Below are 23,440 nucleotides of genomic sequence, written 5' to 3'. Positions count from 1 at the left end.
TTTGACTTCTTTTCCCTTGTAATGATTTAGATATATCTATTTATGGTTATCTTTAAATTAAAAATATTTAATTTATTTTCTCTAATTATCAACATTAAGAATGAAAGGGCTTCCCTGGTGGCGCAGTGGTTGAGAGTCTGCCTGCCGATGCAGGGAACACGGGTTCGTGCCCCGGTCCGGGAAGATCCCACATGCCGCGGAGCAGCTGGGCCCGTGAGCCATGGCCACTGAGCCTGCGTGTCCGGAGCCTGTGCTCCGCAACGGGAGAGGCCACAACAGTGAGAGGCCCGTGTACCAAACACACACCAAAAAAAAAAAAAAAAAAGAATGAAATTGGATGTTCCATTCGATATGGAATTCAGTGTACTTTTACTTCCTCCTTCCTCTTGTCCCCAGTTACCAGTTACTACAGCCTGATTTCATATCCCTTTTGCATTATTTCTATATGTAACTTTTATTTTACTAATTAATTTTGACACTTGTACTAAATATAGCTAAATCAACAACAGTTACTGGGACACACATCATCACTGTGTTTTCTACACCGTATCTTTCCCATTTTTGGAGCTTTTGACCTTGATACAGCTGCTATCTAGCTGTGTAGGATCTTTGGACATTTTTCCAGGAAGGGCATGCGAGGGGTATGTCTACATCATGAACTATTACATGTCTGAGAATCTCTTTCTATGTTCTCGTCCACATTCATGGCTTTGCATGTGAAGGACAACTTGGGTCACAATCTGTAGACCCCGTTAGGCCTCCTACCACTGACTTGTGGCTTGTAGTTGATGAGAAGCCCAAAGTTAGCTTTACTGTATTCTTTTGTAAGAAACCTGTTTTTTGTTTTCACCTGGATGCTTATGAGGTTTCTTTCTTTGAATGAAAACTTGTCAAGTCACGTTGGAAGTTAATGCTTTCAATCTTAAGGACACATCTTTTTTCAGCTTCAGAAAGTTCTCTTGAATTACTTCATCGATGACTGCGTCAACCTTAGTCTGCTTTCTTCTTCTGCAATTATTATTATCTGTGTATTGGACCACTTAATTCTGTTTTTCAGATTTTTCTCCTCTGTATTTTTATCTTTGCGTCCTTTTGAGCTCTACGAGATATTTCCCAGGTCATTAAAAAAAAAAAATCACTGATTTGACTTACTGTCAAATCTGTTACTCATTGGTCCATTACAAATTCAAAATTAGGTGCCATATTTTTCATGTCCTTGCAGTTGTTTCTTTACTAATAGCTCCCTGACTGATGCAATGTCAGCTTCAGTCTCAAAGACACGAATTAGAGATAATTCTACATCTTCTCCCATTTCCTAGAAGTAGAGACAGTCATTGAAATTCCTCACAAATATTCTTCTCATATGATATTGGGTTGGCCAAAAAGTTCATTCCGGTTTTTCTGTAACATCTTACAGAAAACCCCGAACTAACTTTTTGGCCAACCCAATAGATCTTTCATGTGGCCAGTAATTTCTTGCATCATCATCTTTACAGACGAAGATCTACTTTGTAGAGTATGATGGAGAGTTAAGATAGGCTCCGTCAGAGACCGTGTGGCCCTGTTCAATATTTTTGGCCCAGATAAAGATAGAAAGGGAAAAGTTTAAATATTGGCTTTAAATATCTGAGGAATCTGTTCGGTAGAAGCAGGAGACAGAGCAAGTACAGCGAAGGGTTTTATCTCTGGGACAGAAGCTTTTTCTTTTCTTCCCTTGTTTGCGACGCACCCATGCCACGCCAGGAGTAAGAGCTGACGGAGTTCATCATTCAGTGTGGCCCTGACTGGTGTCCTTTCTTGAGGTGTAGACAGGATCCAGATGGACCTTCCCTAACCCTACTGCCACGTGGCCAGCTCTCACCTACATACCCTGGCCTTCCAAGGTGTGATTCTGCTTCTGACAATCCCCTCGCCTCCTGGAGGGGTGGATGCTGTTCTGGGGGGGATGGGTCCCATCTGAACATTCACTGGCAGAAATTCTTCAGAGCCTCTAGTACTGATACAAGTTTAGAAATAGTTTCATGTTCCACCGATCACTCATTTCAATCAGCATCCACGGGCAGATGGGAGAAAGGAGGAGTGAAAGTGGTATGCACACGTCTCCCTTCATTTTCCTATAGACATTTTCTACATTACGGGTGACCAGTGTAACACTCCCTCACCACCCCCCACCAACGCCCTTAAGTTTCTCCAGGAACTGCATTCTCAGTTCTCCCTATGGAATCCCCAGTGAAGTGTCAGCAAGTACCTTTGCATGCTCCGAGTGGACAGGTTTCCCCCAGTAGATGTCTGAGCCTTACCTGGCCAGTATGCCCCAGAACTGCATACTCAACCCTCTCTCCAAGGTCTGCTGGGATTCCCAAAGAGAAAACTCAGTGCCAGTGTTCCTGTCCCTTCCATGATCTAAAGGCTTTGTCTCATAAAAAGTTGGGAATTCCTGGTTTTAACTCCACAGGCTAGATGTAAACCAACCTCATCAGAACTCTGTTCTTAAAAGGAGAAATGTAAGGGGATTCCAGAAACACCAAGGTCATTTTACCTCTTAATAGCTTCTCCAAGCCACACTGGTTCAGAAACAAAGATCTTATATTTTGATGAAACATTTCTTTTCTATCGAAAGTAAAATAAAAAAGAGAAAAAAGCCCTATAGGGTCCCATCTCCCCAGATTCCTCCCTAACCAAGGAATGAAATATTACAGAGATGGAGGTGCTCAAATCTAACTTTCTAGCTAGCCCAGAGACCATCCCTCCATATGGTGTCCCTGAGGGGGGCACCCCACCTGTGCTTGACTTTTCTTTTTTTTTTGTTTTTTGTTTTTGCGGTACGCGGGCCTCTCACTGTTGTGGCCTCTCCCGTTGCGGAGCACAGGCTCGGGACGCGCAGGCTCAGCGGCCATGGCTCACGGGCCCAGCCGCTCCGCGGCATGTGGGATCCTCCCAGACCGGGGCACGAACCCGTGTCCCCTGCATCGGCAGGCGGACTCTCAATCACTGCACCACCAGGGAAGCCTGGTATTCCCTTTTTTTTAACCTTGAATTAAACATCCATGTCTCTGTTGAGCTCATGCTCAACAATTTAGGGCTGCGTGGCAAATATTTCTCCACTTCCAAACAGCACCCAGATTTTATTTTGGGGAATTACTTTTTCCACCATGGGTTTATACTGGTTTATGGCCACAGTCAGACACCTACCGTCCCTCACAGAATTTGAACCTTGAGAAGACACAGAGCTAATGAGGGTGGAGTTCATGCATTACAATGGCAGTGTGTTGAACACAGTTCTGTCCTGAGATGCCTGGCTCCCTGGAGGCACCTTTCCAAGCATGATTCTCTAGCTTTCTTGCAGATTTTGTGGGCTGTCAACAGCCTTCCAACAAGGCTGCTTTTGTTTAAGGTAGCCAGAATTGATTGCTGCAACCCCAAAAGCCTAGCTGATATACTCCAGGACAAGGCATATTCTCCAATCACTTATTCCAATGACGTTCTTCCCACCAAGTCTCCAATGCTCACAGCATCATGGAATCACCCATTCAATTCACCAGACTCATCCATTTATTTGTTTTTCAGAAACAGTTCCCTAACAAGCCCACATGGCATAAACCGGATTAAAATTTCAAGTTGAATTTATTCGTTGCCCCCAAAGAGAGCTCTGAGACTACAGTTACCAGAAGTTTTAAGTATTGTTGATAGTAATGCTGTATTCTGCATTATTCTTCTTCTTTGCTAAGCTCTCCCTTCCTAAATTGTTATAACTTCATGGCCTTCTTTAAGGTTTTGAGAAATTTAAAAACAAATTCAATATTGTAACTGAGAATTAAGAATCAGCTCCAAGGGGCTTAGTGCTGCTTAATTTTCAAACTACACTTGCCACCCTCTCCGCAGCATCTGGCTTTATATTTTTACTGGAATCTTTATCTTTCTCACCCCCACATTTCTGTTTAAGAACATACTGATTAGCTGGGGGGCTCTTTTGCCAAACACGTGCTTACTTCCCTGTTTACACGTGCTATAGTCCATCTCTTGATGAAATCTTTATAGGCGATGGTCATATATATATATATACACATACACATACACACACACACACACACACACACACACACACACAAAAGTATATATGAGAAAGACCAGACACCTACTAATTAGCTACACCAGGATCAACACTGTACCCTTCAACAGGATGTAACAATTCACAACTGTGTTGCTTCCTCCTGGAACTGAGGACTCTTAGGGTCTTCTACTCTTCAGGTGGTATCACGGTGATGCTATTTGAAAGGCAAAAGCTCACATAACTAGTCTCTTAATTAACCTGTCCTGAATATATTTTTCCTAGCCTTCCAAGTCAGAAGTCATTGCTTTCTACTACCCACCAGAGTGTAGCTGTCCTGCATGTACCCACTTGTGAGATGCTTTTTGTGAATGGGGAAGGTCTATATTTGCCTCTGGGCAACGCAGCAGAAATGTCCTCTGTAGACCTAGACAGTGAAACCACGAACACTCTGATCTATTGCTCCTTATGGGAAGGAGGGCCTGGGGAACAGGGCAGGGTATTTTACCTCCTTTGATCCTGGTTTGGGCACCTCTAGGGTGCACTCCTCCTAGTGGTACCAGGCCCCGACCACAAGCCACTTATATAGTCTCTCAAAGACAGCTGAGCAAATCCCACCCAGATTCTTACAACTATACCTCCTGCATTTCTTTTGTCTTCCTTGTTTTAATAACTTTTGAAATTTCCAAAAGCAACATATGTTCAAGGCAGAAAACTTGAGAGAATAGAAAAGCACAAAGAAAGAAAAAAAAAAACTAAGTCACTTGCAAGCCCACCACTTATAGATAACCACTGCTGGCCCATCACTCAGGGATCACCAGTATAAGCACTTTGGAGTATAACCTTTGTCTTTATTCTGGGCCCCCACTCTGTCCCCAACAGGAATAAAATGATGCTATCATGAAAATTTCCCCAACTCAGTAACATTATAGTACAAGGTAATCTTCAATAGCTGAAGTTTTCCACTGATACACATTTTCTTTAACCAGTCTCCTCTTGTTGGACACTGATAGCTTCCCAGTAACTCACTACTGTAAATAATACAGAACTGAATACTCTTCTACACAGACCTTTGTTCAAGCACATTTATGATTATTTTCCTGGGAGCAGAATTGGTGTGACAAAGGAATGCTCATTTCTAAGACTTCTGAGGCATATTGTCAATCTGCATTCCAGGACATTTGTAACAATTTATGCTCCAGTGAGGAGATGAACTCTCCTAACCTTCCCAACACTGGATATTACCTTCCCTTTCCCTCCTTGCCAATTTCATGGAGGCTTATGGAAACCTCTCATATAAATTTGCATTTCCTTGATTACATATGATGTTGAATGTTTTTTTCATATTATTATTAGCATTTGTGTTTCAGCTTTGGTGAATTAGCTGCTTATATCTTTTGTCCATTTTTGTACTGATATGTTCTTTCCTGTTTGTTTGTAAGAGCTCCTTAAAATGATAGGAATGATAACGTGGTATCCTGTTATATACATATATATACATATGTATAGACAATAATCTGTGGTTTGCATCTTCATTTTGCTTGTGCAGAAATCACCTCAGTGTTATGATTAGAGGCCTTCCCTTCCTTAAGATTATGCAAATATTTACCTATATTTCCTTCTACTATTTCATCATCTACATTTAACCCCAAACAATCTATCATTTTACATTTATTTATAGTGTGTACTTTATTGTTTTCTAAACAGCCAACCAATTTTCCCAACACCATTTATTGAATAGCTCATCATTTCCCTATTGATTTGAAATGTTATCTCTGTCATAACTATACTTATTTTTTGGTCTTTCTGTTTAGTTCTACTGAGATTCTATTTCTCTATCAGTACCAAACCACTTTATTTACTGTAACCCCGTAACATGGTTTCATACCTGGCAGTACAAATTTGTTGTTCTCCCTTGCCCCCATGACACATTATTAAAAAAGAAAACTGTTAGATATTCTCATCTGTTGATTTTTTCCAGTTGAACTTTAGAATCATTGTCAAGTTCCCTCCCTGATACCCAAATATTTTGGAGACTGGCATTAGAAATTAACTTAGAGATAACTGGATAATACGACGTTTTCCTAGTCACAAACATGCTATGCTTTTCCATTTATTCAAATCTCCTTTGTGTGTCTTGCAGTCTAGTTCTGTGGAACTCTGCACACAACAACCATCGCTGCTGTGTAATGCCCTTGGCTTGGTGTGAACTGTCCCTGATAGGATCTGCAAAGGCCTCCAGCCTCGCTGGCCTGCTGTAGCCCTGTGCGCAGGAAGATGCAAGGGTGTGCCAAGGCTGGAAGGATGGCATCATGAAACACTGAGGTGGCAGCCTGGGTCCTAGTGGTGGCTTGGACACCCACTCTTCATGACTTTGGCCAAGTCACTCCCTTCCCTGGGTCTCAGTTTATTCCTCTGTAAAATCGGTTCCCAAGGTTCCCTTCATGTTAAAATTCTGATTCTATCAAAAGTGAGATGGTGGATGAGAGAGCCCTTTGAGGAGGATGGAGTCTCACAGAAATGAAAAGGTAATGTCTGTTAATAATGGTATGCTTAGATGCTGAAGGAGTAAGGAAGAAAAGGTGATTATTTAAATGCAGCTAGTTTGGTCTGAGGAAGCTTGCTGGAGAAAGTGAGCTTGAACGTGGGATCTTCAGAAGGGCAGAGCAAATATGTGCAATCAGTCCCCTGATGCAGAACACATGTGCAGAGGCGCAGAGGCGAGAGGCAGGCGAGCGGGTGGGGGAGGCACATTCGATCTGCTCGGGTGGGTCTGGGGAGCGAAACCACAGTGGCCAGAATTTGAGCAAGTTTTCATACGTCTGTTTCTTTTAGCTGAGTCTTGGGTGGCCGTTCTACAGAATTCACCCACTCTCTACATAGAGGGGCCTAGTCCAGAAAGTCCAGCCCGGTCCTAAGACTTCCTTGGTCCAAAGATGGTCAAAGAATCCAGGTAAATTAAGTTAGGGGTCTTGGCCTTGAATCAGACCTTTCCAGGCATTGAGAGGGCGTGGGAAACACAGAGCGAGATGATCTTTCCCAGCCTGGGGGACAGGACGGGGCCTGGAGATCGTTTGTGGGGTCCCCAGACGGGGAGGCGTGGGCAGGAGCTGCCCCTCCAGTCCACAGCCAGGCCCCAGAGCGAGGCTCAGACAGGCCGTGCCCCCAGAGCTCTGCCAGGGCACCCGCGTCCTGGTGCTCGGCACCGCCGGCCTCTCCGGGCAGGTGAGCTGCTGGAGAGGCGGGCGTTGGCATGCTGCTTCCAGGCACCCTGGCATTGCTCAACCTGGTGTTTCACACACCCATTCCTCAACCTCATTCTCAGCCCATTTCATTCCTTTTCCCACGCAGTGTTTACCGAGGTCTCTCATCCCCACCAGACGAAGCGCGAGACCAGCGTTCCCGGGGCACGTTCCCTCAACCAGGCGAGCCGCCAGAGCACAGAGCACAGGTCGCCACCCTATCGACTGCAATACCCAGCCACCCACTCAGGGGTGACGGACCCCAATCTCCACCTCGGGGGTGACTCATGTTCTCAAGGACACACCGTCAAGTGAGGTCTGAGAAGGAGGGGTTTTTCCTTTGGGGTTTGCAAATAATAATTTTAAAAACCTCATAGGAAAAGGAAGATGAACTCTGGTGGCTTTGCTGTCTGTTTACACAGCAGGGGACAGCAGTCAGGGGACACGCGGGAACCTGAGCAGCATATTATCATCACTGTGTCTGCCACGTGGCATCTAGCTGTAAGTTCTCTTCTGTAGTCTAGGACCTCACTGCTCAGTGTGGTCGGTCCGCAGACCAGCAGCACTGACACCACCCTGGGGCTTGTCAGAATGCAGAGTGTCAGGCCCCACCCCCGAGCTGCCGAATCAGAATCTGCATTTTAACCCGACCTCCCCGTCCCCCACAGAGGGTTGTGTACACACTGCAGTTTGCTAAGTGCTGCTTTGGTCCAGCACTTCTCAATCTTGGCCACACATTGGAACCACCTTGCAAAAGTACCTAAGCCTGGGTCCAGCCCCAGAGATGACAACTTAATTGTTGTTGGGTGCAGCTGGGACAATGGGATTTTTTTTAAGATTCCCCAAGTGATTCTAATATGCAGTAAAGTTTGGGAACCACTGGTCTAGTATACATAAATATATTAAAAGAAAAAAACTAAGAAATTCCTTCTGGAATTCCTGGACTATAAACAGAACCACAGAAAACTTTGCAAACAACCAAGCAAAATTCACTGAGAAGAAACTGGACATATAACCACTGATGTGATGGGCCTTTGCTATAGGGTATCAATAAATGATGTCCTTAAGGAAGAGAAAAATAAAAACAAGGTTGAATCATATTCTTTGGTGAGGTTAAAAGGTAACACTTCCTCTCTCCCATCTTCTAATAAAAGAAAACCCTCCTCATACAACAATTTCCAAACCATGGCAAGTGGGAATATTTTTATGCTCCTGTCTTATTAGAACATTTTTACTTCTGTGTTACAAATTTCGGGTCTGATAACGCATTCTGCACTATGGTCCCATAAGCACAGTGGAAGTTCTTGTGTTCACTGGCAGAATACAGAGTATCCTTTTACTCACATACTCCTTTAATGCAGTTGGACATCAATCTTTCTAGCCTAGAAAGGAGGTTTTATTTCATTGCCAGGGAACAGAACTTCCAAAAAACACACATGTCTTTCAGCATCACGTTGGGTAAATAATCAAGGGGGTATGAATTGGTCTCTCTCTGACTTCCTGCCTTATTTTGCTTTAAACTCATAGGTGAGCTATGAAAAGACATCTGCCCTCGTGTTCCAGCCACCGAGGCAGGAAGGACATCAGCCCCGAAGCCAAGTCTCGGCTTACAGGGCTTCCTGCACTTTGCACATTTATCTGGCCCTGGAGCCAGCACAACAAGGTGTAGACATAGCTGTGGACCACTCAGCGTCTTTCCTTTCAATTCAAGCCATTCATAAAAGTGACTCAGGAAAATATAAAGCGACTCCTGGCTTGGGTTTCCCAAATCACATCAGGTTTGACATACAACATGACCATATTCAGTGGGAACTGACAGTGGAAAAAACGGTCAGTATTCAGTATTTCAAGCCCAGGGGCAGCACAGAGTTCACCCACCTACCCACGCACTTTTTAAAATTTTTTTTTGCGGTACGCGGGCCTCTCACTGTTGTGGCCTCTCCCGTTGTGGAGCACAGGCTCCGGACACGCAGGCTCAGCGGCCATGGCTCACGGGCCCAGCCGCTCCGCGGCATGTGGGATCCTCCCGGACCGGGGCCCGAACCCGCGTCCCCTGCAACAACAGGCGGACTTCCAACCACTGCGCCACCAGGGAAGCCCCACCCACCCACTTTTAACTCCTAAAGAAGGCACTGTTAGCTCCCATGTCCCACCAGAAACCCAGCACGTTCTCTGAGAGCCGGGCTGAGGACCAGGACCTGAGCTGCTGGCTGGTGCTTCCCTCAGGCTATTCAGCCCCAGGTGTGCAGTGTCAGCAATGGTGCTGGAACAGGGTCCCCCAGGACAAACCCACGTTGAGGAAGGTGACAATTAGGTGTCAGGAGGTTGGCCAGGACCAGCAGCTTACAGTGTTCAGGGGACCCACAACCTTCCAGACCAGACCAAACTTTCCAGTGTGGCAGGGTCTAGAAGTCACTCCACCACGCATGTGCAGAGGAGAACTGCTCCAGCCTAGAGGACCCCGCCAAAGCCCGCCTGTGCTTCTGGGAGTTTCCTCGGCCTGCGAAATGGCCTTTATGAAAGCTGGTTTTTAAAGACATTCATTCCCTTCATCTTCTTGAGAATTCACAAGGAACACAAGTGTATACTGTGAGAGGTCTCCCTCTCACCCTGCCCCAAGCCAGCCAGGCCCCCTTCCTGAAGACAGTGGCCTAACAAGGTCTTACGCCCATTACTGTTGGTACCACTTTCCTTCTCAGAAGCGCTCCGCTCTGATGAGTGAAAGGGTTTCTTTGCTCTCCTCTGACCCCCTAAGAAAAGGCTCGTATACATCTTCTGCGCCATGTGGAAGAGACCACGACTCTGTCAGTTTCCTACCCTCATCCCTTGGGAACTCCCAGGGCGCCAGTCCGCACAGCACGGACTACGAGTTCACACAGCCCAGGAAATGAGTTGCACAAGGTACATCTCCAGTGTCTTGGAGGTGAGATCTTCAATTCTACAATTTTTTAAAAGCAAATATTAACTGAGCTCTTTATGTGTACAGGAAAACTTAGTACGGAAGAGAAAAACCACAAGCAAGTCACGCCCTACCTTCAAGGATCTTATATTCGGGTGAGGTTACTACTCACACTCCAGTTTGTGCTGATACAAAGGAGAGAAAAACAAAGGTATCAAGAGGGATGAGAGGAAAGGAGGCAACACTACAGACAAAACCTGGGTCTCAACACAATAAGGGATAGAGAAGGGGAAGAAGGGCAACAGAGCTTGTCTCCTACTGATGGGAGCCTTCCACAGCCACCATGGGCCATGACAGGTACTGGAATGTGGCACTTCCTTCTCCACACCTGGCCAAGGTGGGGAGAGGGGAGAGGATTCTAGAGCAGTAATTAATGAGCTCCATCTTGGATCGTGGTCAGTTGAGCTGGGCTCTGCATCTGTTGAGGTCAGTCATCATGGACAAGATGAGTGGCTGCATGTGTCAGCCATCACCCGTATTTCTCACCACCACCAGACAAGAAGGTATTTTTTTCCCATTTAATAGACAACGAAACAGACTCAAGAGGTTAAGTGATTTGCCCAAGGTCGCTCTGCTGGTTGGCAGCACAGCCATGACTGGTTAATCAAGCCTGGGATTTTTTCCCCCTTTTTTTTTTTTACTGTGCTAGCCTGTTTTGGTCACCTTCATGTTCCTTGATATCCCTTTTGATGACTGAAATGATATCCCATGTTTAACTTTAAAACCCCAGTTCCATTTCACAACGTTTCCACATGTTGGGATAACAAGTTAGAACGGCACCCCCCCCCGGCATGGTTCTCAATCACCAACTGTGCTTCCAATTGCTCTGAAAAACAAAGATGTCTATCAAGTTATTCCCTGATAAACACAGCTTTACTTTTGGCGTGCATGCTAAATTCTACAGTAGTTCATTCCCAATGGTGAGAAGACGAATTCATTCTCATTTTAAAATGTAGCTTGGATCCCTCATAGGAACAAACTTCAGTTTGAAAACTACGTGTATGTATTTATCTTTAATATAGTCAAACTCAAACAGTAATGGATACTGATTGTGGTTCTTGTGCTTATATGCAGAGGAAAGAATGTACGTGATAAAACCACGAAATGCCCGTGTACCAATTAAACATGCATACACTCTAGTATCAAGTGACAACTCTCACTGCTAATGTTCTGAACAGTTTTCTTCAGCAATGTTTACTGTGCTCCTTCTGTGCTCCTTCTGTGAGCCAGAGAGCAGACCACATGTGAGGAGAGAAGATGAATAAGGCCCACTCTCTCTCCTGGGCAGGTCCTGTGGGTCTGCTGGGCAAGTGACTATGGACACCTGAGCTGCTCCACGGCAGGGCCGTGGTGTGACATTATAGTCTCAAACTTCTCATTCTGCATCTGCAAAACTCTGCAGTGATTTGGAGTAGGGGTCTGAGTAGGCGAGATCTAGAAAATCCTCCTAGAAAGATCTCGGATCACCATGGGAGAGTCTGTCAGGCTTGCATGCCCAATCTCAGGTCACTTTGTAATCCATTTGTTGTAGTTCTAATGGCTTCTGACCTCTGTGTGTGTCTTCACTTGACTCCACAGCACTCACTGGGATATTCCAAGATCCTCCATATGAGGACACACCACACACCCCAAAAAGGATAATGCTAACAATACTGTAGTCAGCTTCCAAAACAAATCAACTAAAATGTATTCACCAGCCTCACGCACTTATCAGTGTCACCATAATGATGTATTTAACGACGGTAAACAAATGCTGAGGAAGACCAGAGCTTTATAGCAAGAAGTGAACCTTAAGGATGAAGACAATGAGATCTAGAGAGGTGACTTCCCAAAGTCATGAGCAGAATCTAGGTCTCTGAACTTCTCATCCGGGACCAACTAATGTATAACTGCGGCTCAAGTATAAGTTTGATTTTTTCCTCCTTTTCCAAATGTATTTGTTTCCTATTGCGCTACGCCAAATTACCACAAACCTAGTGACTTTTAAAACAACACAAATGTATCATTTTATTGTTCTGGAGGTCCGAAGTCTGAAATGAGTCTTATGGGGCTAAAATCAAGGTGTCATCAGGGCTGGTTCCTTCTAAAGACTCTGGGGGGAATCGTTTCCTTGCCTTTCCCAGCCTTAGAATCAGCCAGAACTAGTCTTTGACTAGACGCAGCATCACTTCAATCTCTGCTTCCCGCATCTCCTCTCCTGTTCTGACTTTGGGCCTCATGCCTTCCTCTTATAAGGGCCCTTTTGATTACATTGGGTCTGCCCAGATAATCCAAGACAAGCTCCCCATTTCAAGGCCCTTAATTTAATCAACCTGCAAAGTTCCTTTTTCCATGCAAGGTCACATATGCACAAGTTCTGGGGCTCAGGATGTGGACATCCTTGGGGGACCATTATTTAGCTACTATACCTAACAAAAATAATTCTATTTGTCCAGTAATCTGTTGTCTGCAGAAAAATATTTGCAAGTTTGATGGCCCTTCTAGAAGGCAAAAATTGGTAGAGCGGGAGGAAAAGGAAACCTGTACATCTATATTTTTTTCTTAATAAATTTTTAAAAATTTATTTATGGCTGCGTTGGGTCTTCGTTGCTGCATGCGGGCTTTCTCTAGTTGCAGAGAGCAGGGGCTACTCTTCATTGCCGTGTGCAGGCTTCTCATTGAGGTGGCTTCTCTTGTTGCAGAGCATGGGTTCTAGGCGCATGGGCTTCAGTAGTTGTGGCACGCGGGCTCAGTAGTTGTGGCTCGTGGGCTCCAGAGGGCAGGCTCAGTAGTTGTGGTGCACACGCTTAGTTGCTCCGCAGCATGTGGGGTCTTCCCAGACAAGGGCTCGAACCCATGTCCCCTGCATTGGCAGGCGGATTCTTAACCACTGCGCCACCAGGGAAGTCCAAACCTACATTTTTTGCTTGTACAATTATAATCCGAGGGCCAACACAGTTATAAGTTCAATCAAATGACTATGTCCACAGGTACTATACAAACCTAAGCAAGTGTTCAATACTTCAAAACTATAAATGAGAAATATGGACCCCAATTCATAGTAACCTGAAAGACACAGACCTGAAAAACTTCCATCAAAATGAAAAAACAAAGCCCTAAAAACAGGCCATCAAATGCATCATGCCATTTACTTGTACACTTCTTTGGCCCCTCAGATGGTGACCTGAGCGCTAAAGGTTCTGTGTGGTCCAGTAATATGGACACAGGCTCTGCCCACCAGAGCAATCCTAAACCTTCCCCAGCACCTCTTACCATCTCAATACTTGGAGTTTTCCTGAAAAATATCTTGCTGCCATGAACATCATCGTAACCAAGTCGTACAAATCTACCCACGCTTATTTCCTTAGGATAAATTCTTAGAAGTGTTATTTCTGGGTCATTGGGTAAGCAGGGCATTTTAAAGACTTACGATGAGCATTATGAAATTGCTCTCATACACGTGAGACTTACAACTTACACACTCAACGGTATGAGTCTCCAACCTTACCTATTTTGTACACCAATTTTTACCTTAGCTAATTTGATCAATGAAAATGATATCTTGAGTTAATCTGCATTTCTTTGATGACTAGCAAGGCTGGATACCTTTTCTATGTTTATTGCCCACAGGTACTTATTATCTTGTGACTTATCCAAATAATTTGCTTGTTCTCTTACTGGTATATTAAAATTTTTGTTATTGGTTTGTAAGAGTACTTTATGTTTTAACGATTGGCAAATATTATCTATGACTTTTCTTTATAGTGTTCTTTCTGTGATATTCAGAAAATTACGATTTCTATATATCTATTTTCCTTTATGGTTTCTGTCTTCAGTGTTCTGATTAGTTCTCCTTTTGTGTAAGTCATATAATATTCACCTATATTTTCTTAGATAAACTTTTTGCTTCCATTTAAACAATTACTCTAGTCAGCTAGAACTTATTTTAGAATGTCATTAGGTTTTCCTATCTTTGTCTCTTTTTCAATGTTTAGCCTGTGACCCCAGAATCATTTATGACGTCATCCCCTCTTTCCCTAGGGATGTGAAATGCCACTTTGTATTATGTCAACCTGTTACATGTAATTGGCTCTCTTCTGGAACCTTCCACACTGGCTCATGAATATATCTATTCTTTTTTTAAAAAAAAAAAATCTAATGCCTTTAAAAAAATTATTTATTTTATTTTTATTTTTGGCTGCGTCGGGTCTTATTGTGGTCCGTGGGATCTTCGTTGAGGCATGCAGGATCTTTTGTGGGGGTGCATGAGCTTCTCTCTAGTTGTGGCATGCGGGGTTTCTCTTCTCTAGCTGTGGTGCGCAGGCTCCAGGGCACGTGGGCTCTGTAGTTGTGGCATGCGGGTTCCAGAGCACGTGGGCTCTGTAGTTTGAGGCACGCAGGCTCTCTAGTTGAGGCGCGGGAGCTCAGCAGTCGTGGCACACGGGCTTAGTTGCCCCACGGCATGTGGGATCTTAGTTCCCTGACAAGGGATTGAACCTGCATCCTCTGCATTGGAAGGTGGATTCTTTACCACTGGACCACCAGGGAAGTCCCGAATGTATCTATTCTTGTGTCAGTGTCATAATGTTTTAATTAGTGCAGCTTTATATTAATTGTTAATACTTGATGGCACAAATCCCTCCACCTTTTATATCAACATTTTCTTGTGCCTTATTCTTAAAGGTAAACTTTAGAATCATTTAGTCAAGTTGCCCCTTCCCCATTCTGATCCTGTGTAAAGACTATCTAGGACTGCCTTGGGTTTATAAAGTAATAATAGGCAGGACTAACAGTTCATATCATCGTGCTTTGCTCTGGAGGCATGGCTCTCTTTATTTAGTCAAATCAGTTACCTCAAAAGGAAAACTTTATGGTATCCTTCAAACAGATGCTGAGCACATCTTTTAAAGTTTATCCCTACGGAGTCTATAGTCTATGTTTCATAACTATTTTGAAGGTGACCTTCCCCAGCACACTTTTAATTGATTTTTAGGAAACCACTGATTATTTTCTTACTTGCACCCTACTAGATACTCTTAATATTTCTAACAGGCATTCTGGTGATTTGTGTGTTTTCCAGGTATATAACAATATAGTTTTTAAAGACAGCAGTTTATCTCCTTTCCAACCAGTTTACTGGGCCCCCTCTGTCAGTCTTCTAGTCTAAGAGGTCTGGCTCTGACAGATCTCAGTGCTGCTGCTACAGCACACAGGAACCTCAGAAGCTCCCGCTGCTGGGGAAGTGTTGTTACCAAGCATCATCAGTGTTGCCTGGAGCTTAGCCCTGCTTTCCATTTGCTGCCATAATTATTTTTATTTTCCAAAATCTAGACTTTAAGACATGCATTACTTCTCGAATCATCCATAACCCTCAGGCTCAAGCAAACGTCTATAGCTCCCTCCAAAATATGCTTCTGCTGGAACATTTCCTTGTTTCCACCAGGTTCTTTTGCACAAAACTGTGGGAAATGACCTGTTTCAAGGGCCACGGACAAGAATTTTTGAGTCACAGGAATAAACCAAATACTTGCTATTAACAAATCCATGAAGGTACAGAATAAGGCAAAAATCTGAACCCTAACCTCAGACCTGACTCTGCTACAAATTTTTGCAGACAGGCAGACTGAGATCAAATCTCAGCCCTTTGTTACTAATTCTGACCTTGGGCGAGTCCCTGAAACCCTCTGGGCCTCAGTTTCCCCATGTGTCCATAGTGAGTATTGTAAAGATGCAGTGGTAACGTAAAGCACAAATTCATTCATTTCTCCATTCACTTACACAAATATCAAGTGCCTTCTATGTGGCCAGCATTGTGCTGGGCACAGGGAGCCGTTAATGAACTAGCCAGACAAGATCCCTGCACTCAAGGAACTTAGGGCGACTGGGGAAGGCAGGCAGATGATAAGTCAATAAACACATGAAATCATTACAGACAGCAGTGAGTGCTACGAAGGAAAGGAAGAGAGGTGTGATGGAGAGCTGCCGTCGGAGGTCACCATCCAGGGAAGAGCGCTCTGAGATCTGAGACCCTCAGGACACAGACAAGTCAGTCATGGAAAAACTGCTGAGAGAGCATCCCAGGCAGAAGGGAGAGCAAGTGCAAAAGCCCCGAGATGGAGAAGGGTCTGACACCTCTGAGGAAAACAAAGGAGGCCAGAGACTTGGAGCACGGAGAGGAGAGAGGAAAGAGGCATTTGCTGAAGAGGGAGGTTGGAGCTGCATGCAGCGGGGCCTCGTGGGGCAGGAGCGCCTTGGGTCTCTGGCTGCTGCTACTGCGGCGGCCAGTTCTTATAGCCGATGGTGACGTGGGAGATGCTGCATTGGGTTGAGGTTCAAACCAGAGCTCAAATACGTATTCAACTATCTTCATTTGCAAGAAAGCATACCAAGGAGATCTGGCCTAAGCAGGCTCATTTTCAGATTGCTAAGCATTTCCGTTTAATTCAACGAATCTCTGATGTCTGTACGAGACCTGACACCATGCACAAATCAAAGAAAAACATCAATTGCACCTGCCACGTGGGAGGCACTGGAAATAAGGAGAAGCTGCACCTGCCGTCCCTGCAGACAAGGAGCTGAGCCCTGGAGCTCTTTTCCTTTGGGCACATGGCACTTCAGCCCCGCTGACTTCTGAGAAAGAGCTCAGGTGGAGAGGACGCTCTGGCTGATGGGCAGGAAGGAAGTGGGCTCCAGCTTTGGAAAGGTCAGTGTGGCCTGTAATCTGATGCTTGACATACAAGCTCCACTGACAAGTTCCTCAGCCGTATTAGCTGGACCGGTAAGAATCATTTCAGAGGATCTGTATCACAGCTGTCCAGGCTGATGGATGCTTTTGATCCTTCTATAAAGTCAACAGTTCGCATCAAATGCACAAAATGGGTTATTTTCGTAAGTGGTACTGCATTTATTTCCTGAGAGGTACCCTTGCATTGTTCTGCCTTGGAAATTGTTAGACATGAGAGGAAAAATAGTTAAAAACAGCTTATTCCAGCATAAACTCTCAGCTCTGTCAATGGAAGAAAGCCAATGTGGTATTGTTAAAACTGAAGAAAACTGACTTCGGAGGCCGTTCCCAGGTTATAGAACGGCAGCATTTCAAGAAGTTGTTGCAAATCAGTTGGTTAGATCTCAGGATCTAACCTGAAATAAAATATTAAACCACAGGAAACAAGATATTATAAAGAGTGGGTAAGAGTGCTAAACCAGCTGGCCTTACCTATTGCACAACTCATCTCTCCAGTTCTGCGGAGTCTGCCAGTCCTAATGATACTGCTATGGGACAACGCCTTGGATTCCAATTTTCTGAGAATATGGATTTCCTATGCTGCTCAAAGCCATCAGAAAGCAGGAAGGGGCCTCCTCCAGGGCCAGGGTGCTTGCTGTCTGCCCTGGCATGGGACTGGGGTGTCAGTGGGAAATGAGCTTTAGGGAGAGGTTGGCAACATGGTTGTAGGGGCTTAGAGCTATAAGGCACAGGTCTCAGAGTGAAGGGAGGGGCCTGGGAAAGGAGACGGCACAATGAGAGCCCTAGGCTAAGGGTTCTGGAACAGATGAGGGAGAGGAAAATAGAAGTGGGGAAGGGTTTTTTTCCCCCTCTTTCGCTTCCTTTTATCATGAAGATAAGCAGAGGGGAGGGAGGAGGGACCCCACCACCCCCAATTAACTGACTGTAAAAAGGAGGCAGACGCAAAGGTGGGGAGGATGCTTTGCTTCCCCTCCTGGCTTTGGGTGGGGGAGGGAGAGGACTGGCATGTGTGCATATAAGAATGTACATGAATCCAGTTTATAAAAAGTCCACACCTGCCAGTGTATAATTATAGTCAATATTTGTTCAATATTGTAGCTGACAAATACTTTCACATGTGTTTGATCTTCACTGCTACCGACAGGTATGCAAACCAAGGTTTAGTCTGTATTGGAGTCAGGATTCAAAGGCCCTTGCTCTTTTTCTGGCACCTGTGGTTTTCTACTCTGGCCTTATACTAGAATCTCCTGGGAAGACTGAACAAATACTAATGTTTGGACCTCACCCTCAGCCTCTGTGAATTAGGGTCTATGGGGGATAGGGCCAGGACATCAGTGTCATTAAAACTCCCCAGGTAATTCTAATGTGCAGCCAATGGGCCCCAAATGTTAGTGTGAATATGGACCAGCAAGGAGTTAAAAATGTGGATTCCCCAGCTCCACCTCAAAGATTCGCGTTTGGCTTGTGTATCAATATATGCATCCCTCGACTTCTAGGCACACAGGCTTGGTCTCCTCAGGCCATTGTATAGGTACAGCCATATGCGTTACTTCAGGCAACGAAATGTGAGCACTGAAAAGTGACCCATAACTTGGTGAGAACATTCAGCTGTGGACACTTGACCTTACATCCCACAGGAGGTTTAACCTGAACCATCGGTTTCCCTGCAGAGTCACCCAGGGCCCACGGTGAACTTTTTATTTATTTATTTGGCTGTGTCAGGTCTTAGTTGCAGTGCGCGGGCTCTTTGTTTCGGTGCACAGGCTTCTCTCTAGTTGTGGCGTGCAGGCTCCATAGCACGTGGGCTCTGTAGTTGTGGCACGTGCGCTCTCTAGTTGTGGTGCACGGGATTAGTTGCCCCGTGGCACGTGGGATCTTAGTTCCCCGACCAGGGATCGAACTGGTGTCCCCTGCACTGCAACCACTGGACCACCAGGGAAGTCTCCCACGAGACTTTAAATGGGTGAGAAAATTCTGCTGTTAAGGCAATGAAATTTTGTTACTATAGCATGACTTAACTTCTCCTGACTGAACCTGTTAGTCTAGAGTGAAGCCTGGGAATATTAATTTTTATAAGTCTCCCGCTGATTGTTATGCTAGCAGCCTGTGGCCTCCACTTTTAGAAGTAAACCCAATGCTATATTAACTTGCTGTATTTCGTGTCTTTATACAGAACTTGGTGTTACAGAGAGCTAGTGTTCATTTACTCATTCAATTTTTACTGTGCGCCCGCTATGTCAGGCGTGGAGTTAAGCATTCACCTTATATAGAGAAGAACAAGACACTCCCTTGTCCTCAAGCATTACCACAGGAGAGAAGGCAGCAGGGGGGGGAAAACCAAATATTTCCAATATTTCAAAACAAGAGGATGCGACAGAGGAGGGATGAATTAGTCTTGCCCAAAGATGGTCAGAGAAGCTTTCTGAAGGAATAGATGTATGACTTAGATCTTAAAGGACAAGTCCACATTCCCTAAGCAGAACATTGTTACAGGTACAGGTACACGAGAAAGCACTAGACACATGCGTTGGAGCAAGATACTGGGATAAGGCTGATGAGAGAGGAACCAAGGGGCTGGCTTTTAGGGGAAGACCCAGGATGGAGGGAAGTGATGTGAATGGGAACAAATGTGCTGCAAGGCCCTGGGGCTGTGTTGTCTAGTAGCAATTAACCTCAGCCGCTTGGGTGACTTGGCATTTTCTGAAGGTCACCTTTCGGGAAAAAAAGTGAAATGGATTTGAATATTTTATTTAACCCAATATGGTCAATATAGTGTCATTTCAACAGATGACAAGTATTAACAGATATTAATAAGATAGTACATAAAAAGAATAAGAAGTCTTCAAAACCTGGTGTTTATTGTATATTTTAACGTATGTCAACTTGGCTCCGTAGCCACTGGCAGCGGCTGTATCGGACAGCACAGTTCTAGACAGCTGCCAGAGGTTTCTAAAGACATCCTCTCTTCAAGGAGGATACACTGAGCATTGAGCGCTCATCCTCTTAAAGGCAAACCATGAACTGAGCATGCTCCATGTGCCAGATTTTTAATTATATAAGCCTTTGGAGACCAATACAAATATACTGATATTTAAAAATATTGACATTGTCAAAGCCTCTCCCCAAACAACATCCTGGTTCAGGGGATTCTATTTACTCATAAAGCTATACTATTTAAGCCAAGTTAAAAAAAAAAAAAAAAGTCAGCCTGCAGCATTAATGGGCAAAAACATACCTCTGAAGAATTACTTTGACTTAATTAGCCAACACGAGTTTTTACAAGAATGACTATTTGCATAGCTCTGTAATACCAACACTCTTTACCAAGGTTGATCATCTTCACTTGAAATGTGACCAGTAGGAAGCAAGGCCCGCTCAGTGGACCTCCTTCCCTCAAGCACAGTGAAAACGGGCTGTCTGTGCCTCCCCCGCTGTGCCCTAATCACAGGTGCCCCTTGTCCTTCTAGAGGAGCCAACTGAGGGCATGAGTGGCACAAGGCACACCAAGGTGTACACGGGGAACGGGGGGCCTAGACTTCCCCTTGTTTCAGAATCCTCAACAAATGTTACATTTCATTTGTTGAAAATGCTCCGGAGGCCGTATCCTTTTCCGTGGTTCACAGATGAGAGATCCTGGACCCTGAGAGATCCTGAGAGATCCTGGACCCTGAACCACCATCCTCCAAACACACACTTTCAAGCCTCCTATTGTTGCTGAAGCTGATTTCAAGCTGAGAAGACTGTCCTTGGAGCAGAGCACAGATTATTCACAGAATTCACTTCCCTAAGGAGCCTTCTTCAGGCCCTCGGGCAGAGGACGGCCTGCACCTGGCCCTTCCTGACAAGGATTTATTTATAATTCTGGTGGGCAGTCATTTACAAATTTTTAAAAATTTTATATTGGAGTAGAGTTGATTAACAGTGTTGTGTTAGTTTCAGTGTACAGCAAAGTGATTTAGCTATACATATACATGTATCTATTCTTTTTCAAATTCTTTTCCCATTTAGGTTATTACAGAGTTTGGTGGGCATTTAACTCAAGTAAGGTTCAAAGTTTTACTCCTCACTTTTCCCAGTTAAAGGGCCCTGAGCGTGGGGACTGTCCCTTGCCCATCTCTGATGCCCAGCACAGCTGTCTGTAGTAAGCCCTCACAGTCATATGAATATTTTTTTTAAATGTTTAAAAAAGAAAGAAAGTCAAGTCAAATTCGGCCAAAGATCCCTTCAGTATAATATCCTCTTTCTCAAGCTAAAAGCCATTTAATCCCAATAGCTCACAATCCTCAATTAGGTATGTTCTCAGTTTCACTAGCTAATTATTTCTCCATCTTTATACATTTCTAACCTGTGCTTCCACTTAGATTCTGAAATCATTAGAATCAAAAGGGGAATTAGGACTGAACTCTTCTCTTCTAATAGCTATAAATAGTCCTCACACAGGATCACCAGCCTCTCCCTGAAGCCTTCACAGGAGGGAGAGCAACCCATTTGCACTTTATTTTAAACAACGGTGTCAAAGGCCTTCCATGTAGCAGGAATGTGAATCCCTCAAGCATGTGACTGTGCGGCCTGTGCCAGGTACCCCGTACAGGGAGCTGAGACCTTCGCCTTGCTCGTCTGCCCTCCGGTGCCTTGGCTTCTCACGGTGGTTCAGTTTCTCCAGCTTCTCTACGTCCCTCCTCAATCTCACTACTCAGAATAGAGCACAACATCCCACGTCTCCCATCACTGTCACCGAAGGGCCAGGCTGTGTTTCCTCTACATTGGGTACCACAGTTCTAAAAGGAGAGCTTAATTTTGGGATCTTCTAAGCGGCAGGTTCTATAATACCACTTCCCAACAGGCTGAGTGGGGCTTCCTCTGACCCTTCCTTTAAGTTTCAAGGGCAAGCCCCTGAGCGTGGAGTTATATGGCTTACCCCGGCTCAGTCCTTTACAACTTAAACTCAACTCGTGTCCCGGCTACCAACTGCTTCAGGCCATCTCCGTATTTCGAATACCATTTCTCACATGTATATCACTGCTTTCACTATCTTTGAAAAGATTTATGTGACCAATACACAGACCTTACTCAGCACCTTGCCCTGTTTGAGCACTTTACAAGGCCATCTCTTTAAACCTCACAATGACCCTATGAAGGACGCTCTGTTGTTACCTCTACTTTACAGATGGGGAAACTGAGGCACAGAAAAGTTAACTTGCCTGGGATCACAGTCCCCAAAGGGCACAGTTAAGACCTGAATCCAGGCGGACTCTAGATTCTACTGTAACTACTGTGCTATCAGCCTTATGATTTTTATTTTTAGGCACCTTTTCATCAAGCCACACTTAAGTAGGTGAAAAGGCATAATTCCCTCACCTGCTAATGAGAAGCTGAAATCAAGTGAAACTGAAGCTCTAAGAATAACCGAGAATTTCTAACTACTTCCACTGGATATACACCCAAGGCAGCTAGCAAATGGGGCCATCACACACGACAAAGCTAAAGAGTGGGAGGGCTGTGTTATCACCCACATGGACTTTGTGACCTTGGAGTTCTCTAGATTTAACCCCTTGTGTTTCAAAAGCCGAGTTACAACCACCTTAGGTAAATCTAGGAAAAGGTTCCCTCAGGAAGCACCTTTCTGTGACTAGATCTATGCAAACATTCACAATGATAATAATCTGTACACCTCAGAACAAAGTCCACGCACGGTCTTCCTCAGCTGGCTACCGCTTTCTTCCAGCCTCACCTCCACACACCTGCAAGCACGTCCTCTCCCCAAAAGTCTGCCTGCCTAACTCCATCTCAGCCTCCAAAACTCAGTTCAAAAGTCACTTCCTGTGAGACGCCTTCCCTGATGCCCCCCAAAGAACAACTTCAGGTTCCCTCTCTCCCTCGGCACCTTGTGCAGCCACCCAACAGCACGTGTGCCACACGCGGGTGTGATTATCTGTTAGCCAGACAGTTCTGCCCTGAGATGCTGAGATTCTCAAGGGCAGGAACGATGTCTTAGTTGTTCCCCTGGGACTCAGCATATCCTAGGATTGAGTCAGTCTTCGCTGAATGGAAGAATAAGTGTATAAAGGAAGATGCCACAGTTTTGTGTTAAGAAGAATATACAATTAAACAGAAGCTTATATACGTATACATATATGCTCACACATGAGCACTCACATGTGCACATGCATATATATACATATACATGCCCATGCTTTGCTTTAAGATGTAGGTCTAATTTTTAGTGGAAAAGAGGATTAAAAACCCAAGAAAGTTGGTCCTAATTTGTCTTGTGGAAGGTAGAAAAAAAGAGAATTAGAGAGTTATTTAATGCTAGGTGTTGGTAAATCTTCCCTCAAGTAATATCTGTGGTTTGAATGAGATACACGTGTATCTCTGTGTGTGTATTTCTCAAGCCTAGTGATGAAGTGCTTACAACAATGCTGTTACCTGGGTTCAAAGCCCAGTTCTGCCGCTTTCTATGTGAT

At 44.6% G+C, this 23,440-nt stretch overlaps 1 protein-coding gene and 1 long non-coding RNA gene across 3 annotated transcripts in view; one reads left to right on the top strand and one right to left on the bottom strand.

The window, feature by feature from the left end:
- Window positions 1-23,440, bottom strand: part of TGFA (transforming growth factor alpha) — a 105,833-nt gene that overhangs the window by 34,565 nt on the left and 47,828 nt on the right. The gene's annotated exons all lie outside the window — the stretch shown is intronic.
- Window positions 6,472-7,490, top strand: LOC125960765 (uncharacterized). Its single transcript, XR_007470774.1, has 3 exons — window positions 6,472-6,576; window positions 6,884-7,001; window positions 7,400-7,490. It is a non-coding gene; the product is annotated as an uncharacterized LOC125960765 (long non-coding RNA).

This window comes from Orcinus orca, chromosome 13 (genome assembly GCF_937001465.1).
Source record: "Orcinus orca chromosome 13, mOrcOrc1.1, whole genome shotgun sequence".
NCBI lineage: Eukaryota > Metazoa > Chordata > Mammalia > Artiodactyla > Delphinidae > Orcinus > Orcinus orca.
Note: the sequence above shows the minus strand (reverse complement) of the source record. Positions and strands in the feature narration are given on the sequence as shown.